At 41.4% G+C, this 16,818-nt stretch overlaps 1 protein-coding gene and 1 pseudogene across 1 annotated transcript in view; one reads left to right on the top strand and one right to left on the bottom strand.

Annotated features, from left to right (window-relative positions):
• ACOXL (acyl-CoA oxidase like) overlaps positions 1-16,818 on the bottom strand; it is a 531,229-nt gene that overhangs the window by 121,238 nt on the left and 393,173 nt on the right. The gene's annotated exons all lie outside the window — the stretch shown is intronic.
• LOC118845000 lies at positions 13,773-16,010 on the top strand (annotated as a pseudogene).

Genomic DNA, 16,818 nt, shown 5'->3' on the forward strand with positions numbered 1-16,818 from the left:
TGCCCTTATCACGATTCATTTCCCAGTGTTCAGTAAGCGCTGACTACCTGTCTTTTCTGGTATCAAAACTGTCCTTCTCTCTGGTACCTCTCACTTCATCCCTGCCACAAAAAACTTTCCATGGGCCTTAGTCCTGGCCTGTTTGAAGCTGTAGGTAAGACTGATGGCCCTGAGGTTTAATGAGTCATTTCACTCCTGCCTACCTTGGGCTGTTAGCTCCACCCTCCTTCTCCACCTTTCCTACAGGAAAGCAGCACCTTCCTAGAATCCTAGTTAACAGTGTTAGTATATGGAGCAGTGTCCCAGGCAATGTCCACCTACAGCAAGAAAGGGGCCATTTCATCACAGGGCTGAACACAGATGGAGTTTTCTTCCCCTTTCTGAATCCTGACCTGAAGAGGAGGTAGGGATTGCTGATTTATATGAATAAATACTGCTCTGGAAAGAGTTGTGACCATCAGCTTACAGAAAGAAGAAGTTATCAACACTCAATTCATACTGGCCAAGGAGAAAGTAACTTACCTTGCATTTCTATAGCATTTTATAGTTTAGATAGCTAGATAGAGAAATGGCTTGCTAGCCAGCTAGACAGATAAGACAGAGCATGTATTGATTGCTTACAAAGTACTTCCTCATGAGAATCCTATGAGGAAGGGAGGGTCAGGGCAAATATTATTCTCCTATTTTATTAGATGAGGGAAGGTATGCTCAAAGAGCTTCAATGACCTCTAAGAGAGCCTATAACTTGGCCAAAGGGTTTCAGTGACTTACCCAAAGTCACACATCTAACAAGTGATAGAACAGGGACTCTGACTCAGGTATTTTGACTCCAGATCCAGGGCTCTTTGTGTTGTATTATAGGCCTCTGGTTACTGATGAATGACTGTCTTTCCCTGTCACTGCACACTTAGCTTCATGCTTCAGGGTATCTGGTTACATGATACAGAACATTGGCCAGAGCCATCAGGTTTCCTCTCTGCTCCTGCCAATGACTGAACAATACACTTATCTCCTTCTAGACAGGCAAGAAAAGGCCAAGTACTTTGAATAATGGGATGTTTAGATAGGATAGAACTTATTCTTGATGCTGCCTGGCAAAGTTGGCATGTGTTTATGAACCCAAGTCCTCGTCTGGGACTGAAAAACCTGATCCTGGCCAGAGGCAAAGTATGATGCAAATAGTCAGGCAATCCAATTCTAATTAAGGCTTTAATATTTTATATTAGCCTTCTCTTTTATTGTTTTCATATGTGAGGCAATCCAGAAAGGTAGAACAATTACCTACCAATCAACCTCATGCCTGGGATCTGATTGTCCTTGAAAAGACTCCTTCATCTTCTAGACCAATAACAGGCTTGATTGTTTCTATCAAGGACAGGACTCTTATGTTGTTCAGATGACTAATTCAAAACCCATGTCTCCAACTAATACATCAATCAGAGAAGAATAGCATGTGTCTACCTCAAAGAACTTGTTAGAGAAGTCCTGGTGGCCTTGGGAGGGTGGGGTTACCACCAAGCACTGTTTTGTCTAGTACAGGTGGAAGCAGGTGGATGGTATGCATTACAATATGTCTGGAAATTGGGACTAGGGAATTTTAGGAGGCAAAAGCAGCTAAATGTTGTTGTGGGGGGGGGGATAGTGACAAGCTATAGTCAAAGCAATAAGCCAGAATTTGGAAGCCCCCATGCCTAGGGCATAAGTGATCAGTGGGGAACCAAAGGTAGGCTGAATCCTGAACAAAAGAGTCAAATTAGGTGGTTTTTTTTGGGGGGGGGGTGCTGAATGCCATTCATCAAAGCAGCCTTGAACATAACAGGCACTTCAATATTGGACTGAAGTGAACTGAGGAAATGAGAGACATATTGATGTCCAGAATACAACGTTTGATTCATTAACATTTGAGTTGTTCGCTCAAATAGCCATATGATCTTTCTTTCATGTCTGAAGCCTAGCCTTTTATGTCAGCTCTGCCTCTCCAAAACGGTGGGACATGTGGAGTAGTACTACTGTGGTTTGGCAGGAGCAACGAAGGAAAGGGGAAATGGCAGCCTTGTGGAATTGGCTGGGCATGCTAACTCAACCAACCAGGAGATCAAGAGAGCCTAGCAACCTAGCTCGGGTAGCAAACGCTTGGTCTGGCCAAGTAAGGAGACATTTGGCAGCTAAGGCCAACACCAGTTTAGAGTATCAGCTTATTTGTAAAAAGGTTATAGAAGAAGACAGGGGGAAATGATGAGAAGTATCATTTAGGAAGTCAATGAAAGCTGTGGAAGGGAAAGTAAGTCTGTGGAAAAATTGGCATGAGAGCCAAACAAGCCTGATCACTCCACAAACATTTAAAGATGAAGCCAGAAGGACAACAAATGGATGAATAGCAAAAAAATCATTAACATTCATTAACAATGACAGTCAAAATATCACATTTCCCCTTTAACAATTCTTATCCTGGTATGCTATGTGAAGAAATAGAAATAATACTAAAGACAAAGCTAGGAAGAAAGAAGAGCCGAATGAATGTATGAAAACACATTTATTAAGTGCTTACTATGTGCCAGACACTGGGCTAAGCTCTCAGAGTACATGTACAAGCAAGCAAGTGAATCTTTGCCCTCAAAGAACTTATACTCCAACTGATATAACATGTATAGGAATGGTGGCCAAGGAAGAGTGTTTTGGGGAGAGAAGTCAGAGAGAATGATGAGTGTAGAAATAAGGCAATTGACTGAGTAGATATCAATAGGAATGGCAGTGTTCATCTAAGTGGTATTTTCAGACCTAAAGGTGGAAAGTAGAAGGGTTGGGGGGGCAGGATTGGTGGTGGTAGCAAATGAAAAATGACATGGAGGTGTCAAGACAGTGAAATTTGGTGTGGTAACCTGAGACTGGGAAAGTTAAGGTGAAATTTCTATAAAAAAGATGAGGTGGAGCCTTTAGTATTAGATAGAAGTGGTATAGACCAAAAGCAGTATGGTAGCTTGAGGTCAGGCAAGGGAAATTAAAATGCTCTCCCAGCAGAGCCTAAAATTACAAGGGACCAGACTAAGAACAAGGGGGGAAAGACACACTGATAGAGGTAATGCAAATTTTAAAGTGTTAAGGGTCAAATTTTCAAGGTAACCTAAAAGAGAAGATTGTCAAGATTAGAAAAGTCACAGAGCAAAAATCACCACCAAACAGGTGGCTACAGAAACATTCATCACTAATTACCACAAAAAGGCTGCTTTCTCATTTCCTTAAAAACTCTATAAGAATAGTTTACAAATGCATTGAGGGCATACTTGATGAAAATTTGAAAAGGCAAGGGGGAAGTTTCACAAATGACTTTCCAGGCCAGATCATTTTTCTACTGACAAACAACTGATAGAAAAGTGTAGAGAAGACACAATCCTGCTGTGATGCTTGTTTTTTAATGTGGTAGAGCAGGCTTTCTTCCAACATGGTACCCTCCCATGCATATGTCAAGATGGTATAGGATTCCTTGGTCAATTTCCTTCAATAATGCACTGATGAGACAAAAACAAGGAGCCTATATGTGCACCGTTGGTTTTCGCCACTGTCATAGAGGATGGTTTCTGCAAAGTCCAAGTGCTAGAGGGATTCATGAGAGTGAGGTCCTCCAGATAATCCTGTTTGTGGATGATGTGCTCATTGCACTAATGCTCATGATATTATAAAGCCTATTCTATGAGATTCATAGCCACTCAGAAGAAATCAGTCTAACATTCCATGCAGTAGAAAAAAAACCTGATAGTTGAGAAATGCCTATTGTCCAGACTATGTCATATAATTGGATGGAGGCAGCTAGGAGATGTAGTGGATAGAACTCTGGATCTAGAGTCAGAAAGACCTGAGTTCAAATGTAGTCTAAGACTCCTATCAGCTATGTGACCCTGGGCAAGTCACTTAACCTCTGTCTGCCTTAGTTTCCTCATTTGTAGAATGGGGATAATAATAGTACCTACCTTCCAGAGTTCTTGTGAGGATAAAATGAAATATTTGAAAAGTGTTTTGCAAACCTTAAAGTGTGCTACAAAGTGCTATGAATCCTAGCTATTATTATTATCCATTATTGAGTAAGAGGAAGAAATCATATTATATTTGGGAAGTTGTAGAGTACTTTCAATGATTCCACATGGCTCCCAAATAAAAACTATATTTTAAGTACAAAATTGTCTTCCATTGATACTATATGACTGAAAATTATGGAATAACAGAATCTCTGAGGATCCCAATGTGTGGAGGGCCTGAAGGCTAAAGCATATAATCGATAATGACTTGTGTGTAAGAAGTGACGTAAAATAGAACCTCCAGGAAATGTATGATCAGAAGAGGTCAGATCATGTAGCAAGAGAAGAATACAGGCCAAGTGCTAGACTGGTACCCCTAGATCACTCAGACCTAAGGGAAGGCATCCACAAATCCTCTATCCTCTATGGAGAGTTTAGGGGAGGGAATGGATACAAATCTACCCCAGATAAGAAGGCTCAGGAGGGTTGCTGTCTGTACCTTTGGAGGGAGTAACCACATTGATGATATCACAGATGCACTGAAGTTAGATGGGTCTACTAAAAATTATGGTGAAGAAGTACTGAGTTATTAAGGAGACTACATTAGTGGCAAGCTTACAAAATGCCCATGTTGTTTCTTAAATTCATGTTTATTTTAGGAAACTATAATCCGTCACTGAAAGAACACCTTTCAACTGTAATAGTTGGCTAGGCAGACGGGGGGGCCCTGTAAGTAATAAAAGAAGTGCTTATAATCATTTCTTTAGCTCTCCTAAAGCTCTAACATTGTGCCATTGCCAGTATTGTCTGCCTGATTCAGTACATTTGTGATATTAATGCTATTAATAGAGTATGTCTGTTTTCAATTAAGATTAATCTCCATTCAGATAATTAACACTAATCAAAGGTGAGTCAGAAAAGATGATTATTCTACAATACTAAAGTATATCTTTGACTCAACCACAGCCTACCTGATAGTTTCACTAAGGTGAACATCATTCAAGTGTCTCCCCATTCCGGTTGGTCAACAAGCATTTATTAAGCACCTATTATGTGCCAGGAATTATGCCAAGTGCTGGAGAGACAAAAAAGGCAAAAATGAAGTCCCTACCCTCAAGGGATCACAATCTAATGGAAAGTCCATCTTCCACACAGCCACCAAAGTCATTTTCCTTAAGTGCAGCTCTAACTCACTCCCCTACTCAATAAACTTCAATAGCGCCCTGTTGTCTCTAGGATAAAATATAACTTTAACTTTTAACTTTAACTCTTGGTGCCCTGACTCATTCAATCATACCAACTTCATTGGATACTATACCTTCTCCTGCTCTCTGAGATCCAGCCAAACTGCCTTTCTCTGTTCTTCACATATGGCACTCTCTCTCCTGTCTCTTAGCCTTTGCAGTCCCCCCTCCTCCCAGCCCCCAACGTCTGGAACACGCTACCTCCTGCCCTCTGCATCATCCCTCTTTTCCTTCAAGGTGCAGCCTCAATCTAGTGCCCTCCCTCCCTAGCTATCTTTTGTTTATTTGTATCCGATTTATACTTAAGCATGTAGTTACTATTTCCCTATTAGAATATAATCTTCTTGAGAATAGGGATTATTTGCTTCTTTGTATCTGTACCATCAGAACCTAGAACTATCCGACACACAGTAACACTTAGTAAATACTTGTTAATGGTTGATCTATAATAGCTACATTCTTATTGGGACTTACAATTTACAAAGAATTTAACATATACTATTTCAGCGGATCCTCCCAACAACCCTTCATCATAGATAGGGCAAGTATCATGCCCACTTTATGGATGAGGAAACTGACTCATAGAGCTGAAGTGACTCTCCCAAGGTCACACAGCTGGTAAGTGGGATAGCTGGAATTCAAGTCATTCTTATCTAGTTTTAAAGATTTTTTTTGGGGGGGGTGTTATGCCAGTTATTTCCTGATATGCCCTACTTTCCAACAGAAGAATAGAGTATGTCTGTTTTCAATTAAGACTAATCTTCACTCAGGTAATAAATTAAGACAAAGTAAAACAGTTAAGCAATATAGTAACCATGTTGCAATGCAACATTTGGTATCCATAGTCCCTCTCCCTATCCCCCTATATGTGCCAGTGCATGCACACACACTCCCTGCCCCCACCCCCCACATCTCAACCTAAGAGTATAGTGTCTCAACAATTCCATGATTGTATTGCAGAGTTAATAACCCCCTTTTCCTGCTGTCCTTAACAAATAGGTTTTTCACAAAAGTGAATTTCACATGTGACTTGTTTTATATGATTCTAATACAACAGGCTCTGGGCTGGGTCCTGGGGGTGGCTCCAAGCCTTTTCTATTGAGTAAAGCTAATAGGCTTTCTGACAGCTCCTTGCCTTTTTTTGCTTCCTCTTGGGTTTATGACCGCAGGTAGCTGAAGTTGCCAAAGCTTTATGTCTAAATAATTGAAGCATTCCTGTGGTGGAGACCCAACAGGAAATGGAAATTGAATGAATTTGTATCATACTTTAAAAAGAATCATCTTTTCTGTCACAGGTGTGGTGTTGGTAGTAATTGATATAGCAAGAGTACTTGAATTAGCTACTTCCCAATTTTGGTTTTAGACATGATACAAAAAGAATGGATATCTGATACCAGTACCAAGGTACATATGGGCAGCTAGGTGGTCCAGTGAATAGACTGCAGGGCCTCTTCCTGAGTTCAAATCTGGCCTCAGACGCTTACTAGCTGCGTGACCCTGGGCAACTCACTTAGCGCTCTTTGCCTCTGTTTCCTCATCTGTCAAATGAGCTGGAGAAGGAAATGGCAAACCACTCCAGGATCTTTGCCAAGAAAACCCCAAACAGGGTCACAAAGAGTTAGGACTAAAAAATGACTAAACAATGAAACCCAAACAACTAAACAACAAAACCCAAAGTAATTGCTAGCCTTCCCACTGAAGATAAATAAACTATGGTGGCCCAAAGAAATAGCTTCAAGGAGACATTTGGATGTTTAATAGAAGTAATCATGTTAGTACTTTTTTATTAGGGGAGGGGGAATAATAAACTATTAATTATGTGGAAATTTTTTATTGATGTCTTTTGCTGTATACTAGTCATGCTCTGTTATGTCATACCCCATACAGAAGTATCCCCTTGTAACAAAGAAAAATGTGACGACTCCTACTACTCCTCTTACTACTAATAGTAATAATTATAATGAGAGCTAGTATTTATGTAGCACTTTAAGGTTTGCAAAGCACTTTATAAATGTTATGTCATTTTATCCTTACAGCAGCTCTGTGAAGCAGGTGCTATTATTATGTCCATTCCACAGATGAGGAATCTGACTCTGAAAGAGGTTAGGTTAAATGATTTGCCTAGGGTAAACCAGGTAATGGGTATCTGAAACAGGATTTGAATTCAGGTTTTCCTGCTCCCAAGCCCAATACTATCCATGGAGCCACCTAGCTGCCTGAGGCAAAACAAACAAATACAAAAATGTTTCTAACAGAGTCTATAATCCACACTCCCTTTTTTCTGTTGAAAGGTGTCTCCTCATCTATTCTCCAGATACACAACTGGTGAACAACCAACAATTCTGCATAACAACTGAAACTCTAATATAATAAGTTTTGACAGTAAGCATTTTGTTTTGGAGACCAGTTAGAAGACTGGGACAAATGAGGGACAACAGGAAGCGCCCTGTGATGAGAGGATAGTGCCAGGTTTTAGAAGCTGCTCCAAATCTCCTTTGATACCTTGTGCCAAACATCTTGTCCCTGGGGTGAGAAAGCTCTCTATCTAAGGCACACCTGATTTTAAAAGGAGGAAGAAAACATAGCCAGTCTACCCCCACTAAATGGCAAATTTGGAATAAATGCCTATAACAATATAGTGGATGAAGTCACTGAAGGCAGAGGGTGTGTTACCCTTGGGTTTGTGAGGCCTGGATTCTTAAGTGATCTGCCCTGGACACTTATTAGGTGTGTGATGGTAAGCAAGGCACTCTACCTGGCAGATCTCAGTTTCCTCAATTTTGCAACACAGGTAATAATATTTGTACTACCTACCTCTCAAGACTGTTGTAAGGAAAGTGCCTTATATGTATTAAATTAGTTCTATGTACATGTAAGTTATTAAAACTCAAAGCTTTGCTTCCAAAGGCAATCCTATCACTTATAAAGTTAAGAATGAGTAGTTGCTAATTTGCCTGATTTGTCAATAAAAACATCCTCCACGACCTAATATAGTATGAGAACCCCAGAGGAAATTTGGGATCTCAAAGATTAATTGAGATACTTTTCTCAGAAATGAAAACAGCTTAAGAGGCAATATGGCTTAAGAGACCAAGGTCAGCCTGAAGATCAGGGAAGACCTGAGTACAAGTCTTACTTCTGACATACTGACTGTGTGACCAGAGTTAGGCAAGTCACTTGAATTGTGGTGTCAATCAATATACATTTGTTAAGCTCTATTATATGTCAGGCACTAGGCTAAGCATGGGGGATACAAAAAGAGGCAAAAGACATTCCCCGCTGTTAAGGAGCTTACACTCTAAGTTTCCCAGGTAATTTTCTAAAACTATTCGTTAGAGACCAACTTCCAATCTAGTATATCCACCCTGGGATTTCCCCATACCAGTGAAATCATAGGAGGTCTGTGTTTTGACTCACAAAATGGAGATAGATGAAAACAATCACTGCTAAGGCAAAGTAAGTCTGAAAAGGAGGCTGAAAAAAAGAGTCTAAATAATACTGTGGGATTCTACCATAAACCTGGCTTTGAAGTCTGGAAAGGCTCATAAGGAACTGGTGAAACTTCTCTCAGTTTAAGTTTTGAGAATTCTAGACCATATGAGCCACAAAGATTAAGGGGTATGCTTGAAACTTCACTGTCTCAGTAGTAGGTACCAAGGAGGCAAGAAGACCTGAGTTCAAAGCTCCCCTCAGATACTTCCCTGGGTAGGTGATAGTGTCTCTTGGTGTCCTCTTCTGTGAAATGGGAACAATGATATCTTTAGTATTTACCTCAAAGGGTTGTGGTGAGATCAATTAGCTAATGTATATAAAGTGTTTTGCATACCTTTGAGCACTATATAAATGGCAAGCATTGCTAATATCATCATTGTTAATAAATATTTGTTAAACTATATGGATTTATGTGTTACAGGCAGGGGTTGTACTGGAACCAGCTCAAACCAGTATGCACGAGCTAACTGTTCATTTTTCAATGTGAGCATTTATATCTCTAATATTGGAAAATCCTACAAACCAGAGCTCAAATTATTGCTTTTTAAAAAATTGTCTAGGCTTAAGAGAGTGATGGAGAAATGTAAATAATGCAGATTAAACTTAAAAGTGTGATGCACATAAACATCCCCCCCAACCCTAGTTTTAGACATTGGCCAGTACAGCACTGCACAACCTGACCAGGGGCTCTTATCCACATAGTCACATGGATTGGGCCCAACAGACCTTGTATTTGGACGTGCACTGATATAGCAGGAAGCTGAAGAGAGTTTGGAGAAGCACAAAAGAACTACTTGATGTGTAATATTATTTATAACTACTCAATATGTTGGTGTTACCTTTAAATGCACCACCTTTTAGCGGTACTTATGACTATAGCATTGACTTGCTTTTTGAGTCAGTTATTTTTTGGGGGGGAGGGTGGTGTCTTATATTGTCATTGCATGTTAAGTTTTCCTAGCTTAAAGAATTTTGGAAGAAAATCACTAAAGACTAGCTCCATGTTTAATAACTTCAATTATGATATTTTGCTAAGCCTCAAAGGATGATGCTACCATAGCAAGAAGACTCTATACAAAAGTAAAGATGAATCTAGCTTTTTGAAGACATATGGGGAATTCAGTGCCTCTTCTTATAGAAAAGTATAAATTGTGCTGTATTCGAATCAAGACTTTGTGATTATGGAAATATAGAAGCATGAAATTTATAGAATCAGAGGCACCCTTTCCACAACTGATGGAGGGCCAAGTACTATACTGGTACCTACAGAAAGCAAAGACACAGAGAGAAGACCCCTGGGGCAGTGGTTGGGTCTTCTGTGGAGGAGCAATGAGAGAAAAGGCATAAGAATGACACAGGATGAGAAAAAGCGGATAGGTTGTGATCTGAGCTGATAGAGGTAGTAACCACATTGATGAGATCATAGAGTCATTGAAGCATTGAAGCAGAAAGACATGCTTCGCATAAGGTACAAATATTTCATCAGAGGGAATAAAGCAGTCAGGCTTTGGCTAGGTTTTCCTTGATCCTGGATTTACCTTACTTAACAAGTTAAACCCATTGATGCAACTTTCATGAGGGCAGGTTGTTATCCTCCTACTAGTGTTGAAACAACCATTTAAATTAGGTAACAGCCCTGTCAATTTCATAGATGACTAAAGGTATATGGAGTTTTAGTAAGCTGCCATGAGAAGTACATGTGTGTTTGTATGTGTTATATTAATACATAATGTTAGTCTATCACATTAGCATACAAACTAATATATCATATAAGAGAATTATATATAAAATTATATAATTAATATATAATATTTCTATTTTGCCTTCTTTCTACCTGTTTAAATCTTAACCATAGTCCTTTTTTTTAAAGTGCTGGGGAAGTACCTTACCAATTATTTCATCACTATGATGCCCAGCATAGAAACTTCCTCCACCTATGCAAAACAGGAACTCATCTGTGACAAACTCTTAGAGCACTGCCAGGGACACTGAAATGTTCAGTAACTTGTCCATGGTTACCCAACTACTACATGTCGGAGGGTAATATCAGCCCAAGTCTTCTCAACTCCATGGTCTTCCCCCTCTATCCATAATGTCACATTGCCCTCAATAACATATTTCAATACCAAGCTGAAATGCTACTTCCTCCTTGAAGCCTTCCTAGCTCACCCTAGTTCACCATGTTTTTATCCCTCCTCTGGAATCTCATAACACTAACTGTGCCACTCATTAGGCCATTGAACCATAAATGGCATGTTTAAAAATGGCATGTTCTATAATAGTGAATACTTATCATTTCTAACATTTCATTTTTCACATATCTATGTCATATTTCTCAAATTAGATGGCAGATTCCTTGAATACAGGGCCTATAGATTTTACTTTGTACCTATTACTCCTCACTCTGAGCTTAGAATAGTATGTTGCTCATAGCAGGTGCTCACAGTAAGGATTGCTGATTGAGAAGTTGTGTATGTTGGATTCCCAGTGCCTGGCCCACAGTAGGTGCTCAATACATTTTTTAAATTGTTTTTTTAATTTTTAGTTTACAGCACATGGTTCTACATAATTTTGAGTTCCAGATTTTCTCCCCTCTCCCCCCCATCCCTCCCCAAGACGGCATGGAATCTCATATAACTACCATGTATAACTTCACATTAAATTAATTTGTACACTAGTCAAGTTGTGGAGAAGAATTATGACCAATGGAATGAATCATGAGAAAGAAGAAACAGAACCAAAAAAAAAAAACCCAAAAACAAAAACAAAAGAAGAAAAAAAGGCAAGCATGAAGTATGCCTCAATCTGCATTCAAACTTCATAGTTCTTTCTCTGGATGTAGATAGCATTCTCCATCGTGAGTCCTTTGGACCTTGAACCTTGTGTTGCTGAGAAGAGCAAAGTCTATCAGGGTTGGTCTTCATGGAATCCATATATCTGTGGTTGTGTACTATGTTCTCCTGGCTCTGCTCCGCTCACTCAGCATTATGTCGTGTAGGTTTTCCCAGGTTGTTACAAAGTCCGTATCATCCCCATTTCTTATGGCACAATAGTATTCCATTACCTTCATATACCACAGCTTGTTCAGCCATTCCCCAATTGATGGGCATCCCTTTGATTTCCAATTCTTGGCTACCACAAAAAGAGCCGCTATAAATATTTTTGTACATATGGGTCCCTTTCCCTCTTGTGTGATTTCTTTGGGATACAACCCTAGAAGTGATAATGCTGGGTCAAAGGGTATGAACATTCCTGTGGCCCTTTGGGCGTAGCTCCAAATTACTCTCCAAAATGGCTGGATCATCTCACAACTCCACCAGCAATGTAACAATGTTCCAATTTTCCCACATCCTCTCCAGCATTTATCATCCTCCTGTTTTGTTATTTTAGCCAATCTGACAGGAGAGATGTGGTATCTAAGAGTTGTTTTGATTTGCATTTCTCTAATCAGTAGTGATCCAGAGCATTTTTTCATATGCCTATATATAGCTTTAATTTCTTCCTCTTTTTCTTCTTTTTGCTGATTGATTAACCAATGACTATTATACATATCTATGCACCCACTCAGACTCAAAGGCAATTCCTGATTTGTATGCACTAGAATTTCACAATTCCTTACATATGAGGCAAGACAAGGTGATTATGAGACCTAGGCAAGGTTTGAAATTGTGCCCGCTCTGTGTTACTGTCCGATGATGGCTTTTTGGCATCACTCCAACACAGGAAATGGCTTATTACAAAATAAATATCCATGTGCCTTAGGGAGGAGAATTTTCTGAAGTAAAACTAGATGCACTATGGAAAGTAACATTTAAAGGTGTCCTTCATTTTCACTACTCTCAGTGGCACCACTTCTCTCCTCTACTCACAGTTTCTGCTCTGCTTACATATAAATGGCAGTTTGGGAAGAACGAAAGGCTTCCAGCCACTGTAATTCCCCTTTCCTGCTCCTTATCACCAAAGGAGAGCCTGTTGCAGCCTGGGACACTAAATTGTTAGCCCTGCTTTTCACTTCTTACCTTGCCCGAGGGCTGATCCAGGGCAGCATCTGCAGGGACAGGTTTGGCTTTGGTGATTCCCTTCTTCCTTTCCCTTCTTGTTATTCTTTTATTGCTAATCTTCATTTCATCCACCTGTCAGGCCACCAAACAGAGACACTATACAAGCCTTCACCATAAGGGCCCAGCCCCATTTCCTGTGATCGCATACTCAGGATAGTCAATTTGAGGCTGGATTATCTTCTGAGATGTAGATGTGGTCTTTTATTGAGCCCTCAACTCACTATATCATGAGGGTATCTCTGTCTTTACCCACAGACAAAAGAAGTAAAAGTAGAAAAGGGGTTTTGTGGAGAAGGGGTGGGAGAGGGGCAGCAAAGTAAGTAAATCTCTCTCTCCCAGTCTGTATTCTGGTCTTTTTTTTTATCATTTCTAACACTTCAATGAATTTATAGGCTGTTATCCATGTGGATACCCTCTCCAGTGGTGCAAATTATAATCTATCCTATACCTGCTCTTTCTGTTCAATGAATGTCCATCTTCTTCTGGAAATTCTACATAAGGCGTTCACCCAGTGGGTGGGTGGCTGGTTTTTCTAGATCTCTTGATCAATGGAGCACAGAGGTTGCATGCCACATGACTGGCCCATTTCCTTTCCTAGTCTTATGTTAATTTGATAATATCATTTAGGATACTTATTCCAGGAACTCTTTCACTGATGATATTCTACAATCTACTCAAATCTACCACGCATCTCTCCATCCCTTGTTCAGTGACCAGTAACCCAAACATTTCTGAGACTGATAATTTGAAGTCATACAACATAACCAGAAGAACACTGATGTTAAAAAGATGGGATTTTGTTTTATAGAGAAGTTTGGAGTCATTATAAACATAGCACAATTTAAAAGAGGTAATCTAGCCCATCTTCTTCCTCTCATTAAGTTTATTATTATTTGGCAGTGCGGCGCCGAGAGGGCAAGTGACCGAGGGAGAGAGAGAGACGGACATTGAGAGAACGAGGAGCAGGAAGGAGAGAAAATGGCGTCCACGGACTATAGTACCTACATTCAAGCTGCAGCCCAGCAGGGCTACAGTGCTTATGCAGCCCAGCCAGCTCAAGGATATGCACAGACCACCCAGGCATATGGGCAACAAAGTTATGGAACCTACGGGCAACCTACTGATGTCAGCTACACACAGGCTCAGACAACTGCGACATATGGGCAGACCGCATATGCAACCTCTTACGGACAGCCTCCAACAGGTTATACTACACCAACTGCACCTCAAGCTTACAGTCAGCCTGTCCAAGGATATGGGACGGGAGCCTATGATACCACCACTGCTACAGTTACGACCACCCAGGCATCCTATGCAGCACAGTCTGCATATGGCACCCAGCCTGCTTATCCCACCTACGAGCAGCAACCAGCAACCGCCGCACCTGCCAGACCCCAGGATGGTAGCAAGCCCGCTGAGACTAGCCAGCCTCAATCTAGTACAGCAGGCTACAGCCAGCCCAGCCTAGGATATGGACAAAGCAACTACAGTTACCCACAGGTGCCCGGCAGCTACCCCATGCAGCCAGTCACCGCACCGCCATCCTATCCTCCAACCAGCTATTCCTCTACCCAGCCGACTAGTTATGATCAGAGCAGTTATTCCCAGCAGAATACCTATGGGCAGCAGAGCAGCTATGGACAGCAGAGTAGCTATGGTCAACAGAGCAGCTATGGGCAGCAGCCCCCCACTAGTTATCACCCCCAAACTGGATCCTACAGCCAGGCTCCAAGTCAATATAGCCAGCAGAGCAGCAGCTACGGGCAGCAGAGTGCGTTCCGGCAGGACCATCCCAGTAGCATGGGTGTATATGGGCAGGAGTCTGGAGGCTTTTCCGGACCTGGAGAAAACTGGAGCATGAGTGGCCCTGATAACCGGGGCAGGGGAAGAGGGGGATTTGATCGTGGAGGCATGAGCAGAGGTGGGCGGGGAGGAGGAAGAGGAGGACACGGTGGAATGGGCAGCGCTGGAGAGTGAGGTGGCTTCAATAAGCCTGGTGGACCTATGGAAGAAGAACCAGACCTTGACTTAGGGCCACCTGTAGATCCAGATGAAGACTTGGAAAACAGTGCAATTTATGTACAGGGGCTGAATGAAAATGTGACTGTTGATGAGCTGGCAGACTTTTTCAAACAGTGTGGGGTTGTCAAGATGAACAAAAGGACTGGGCAACCGATGATAAACATTTACTTAGACAAGGAAACCGGAAAACCAAAAGGAGATGCCACAGTATCCTACGACGACCCACCTACTGCAAAGGCTGCAGTAGAACGGTTTGATGGGAAAGACTTCCAAGGGAGCAAACTCAAGGTGTCTCTTGCTCGGAAGAAACCTCCAATGAACAGCATGCGAGGTGGCATGCCACCCCGTGAAGGCAGAGGGATGCCCCCTCCTCTCTGAGGAGGTCCTGGAGGGCCAGGGGGGCCAGGAGGTCCCATGGGTCGAATGGGAGGCAGAGGAGGAGACGGGGGAGGTTTTCCACCAAGAGGACCCAGGGGTTCCCGAGGAAACCCTTCAGGAGGAGGAAATGTCCAGCACAGAGCAGGAGATCGGCAGTGCCCTAATCCAGGCTGTGGAAACCAGAATTTTGCCTGGAGAACAGAGTGTAATCAGTGTAAGGCCCCTAAGCCAGAGGGATTTCTTCCACCGCCCTTTCCACCTCCAGGTGGCGATCATGGCAGAGGCGGCCCTGGTGGCATGAGGGGTGGCAGAGGTGGCCTCATGGACCGTGGAGGGCCTGGCGGCCTGTTCAGAGGAGGCCGAGGTGGAGACAGAGGCTGCTTCCGGGGAGGCAGAGGAATGGATCGAGGAGGCTTTGGTGGTGGAAGAAGAAGAGGATCTGGAGGTCCTCCTGGGCCTCTCATGGAGCAGATGGGAGGCAGAAGAGGCGGGCGTGGAGGACCCGGAAAAATGGATAAAGGCGAGCACCGTCAGGAGCGCAGAGACTGGCCCTACTAGACGCAGAAACCCCGCAGAGCTGCATTTACTACCAGATTTATTTTTTAAACCAGAAAATGTTTTAAATTTATAATTCCATATTTATAATGTTGGCCACAACATTATGATTATTCCTTGTCTGTACTTTAGTATTTTTCACCATCTGTGGAGAAACATTAAAACAAGTTAAATGGTAGTGCCCTGAGTTTCTTTTCCTTCTTTTAAGATAGTTGTTTAACGAAGACTAATAAACCAATGAGAAACCATTGTTGTGAGCGTGCTCAAATATCATTGTGTGGAGACCCGGGAGGAGAACTAACTGTAACAATGTTAATGGTTGTGATGTTTTTTTTTTAAATAAAATTCCAAATGTTTATAAACGTAAAAAAAAAGTTTATTATTATTTATAATAGAGATGATAATAATAGCTAGCATGTATATAGCAACTACTGTGTGTCAGGCACTGTGCTAACTGCTTTACAAATATCATCTCATCTGATCCTCACAACAATCCTGGGATGTAAGTGCTACCATCTCTTTCACAGTTAAGGAAACTGAGGCAAATAGAGATTGACTTGTAGAAGGTCACACAGCTAATACGTGTCTGAGGCCACATTTGAACTCAGGTCCTTCTGACTCCAGGCCTAGTACTATGTCCACTATGCCACTCACCTGCCTGCTCTTTGGTATCCTTTGGCTCTGTTGACCCAAAATATTGTACTGATGGGTCAGCTCTATGGTCTGCCCATCCAGTTGTATATGGAGTACAGGTATTCTTCTATTTTATTTTATTTTTAATTTATGGAATAAAATAAGCATTTACATAACAGTATAATTTTTAAAATGGTTGCACATGAAATTACAAATCTACTATGCACAACTTGTTATTCCTTTCAATTACATAATAAAATTATCACAAAAACAGAACCAGTATTCTTTAAGTATTAATTTTCTCTAGCATGGGTTTATACATTAAACCAAGATTATTGTTTGTTGAATATAAGAAAGCATTTGATTCAGCAGAGAAAGTTCCACCTTAGAGGCTCCCCTCCAACAAAAGCTTTCACGTGCTTG

The sequence above is a fragment of the Trichosurus vulpecula genome, chromosome 3, assembly GCF_011100635.1.
Source record: "Trichosurus vulpecula isolate mTriVul1 chromosome 3, mTriVul1.pri, whole genome shotgun sequence".
NCBI classification, from domain to species: Eukaryota; Metazoa; Chordata; class Mammalia; order Diprotodontia; family Phalangeridae; genus Trichosurus; species Trichosurus vulpecula.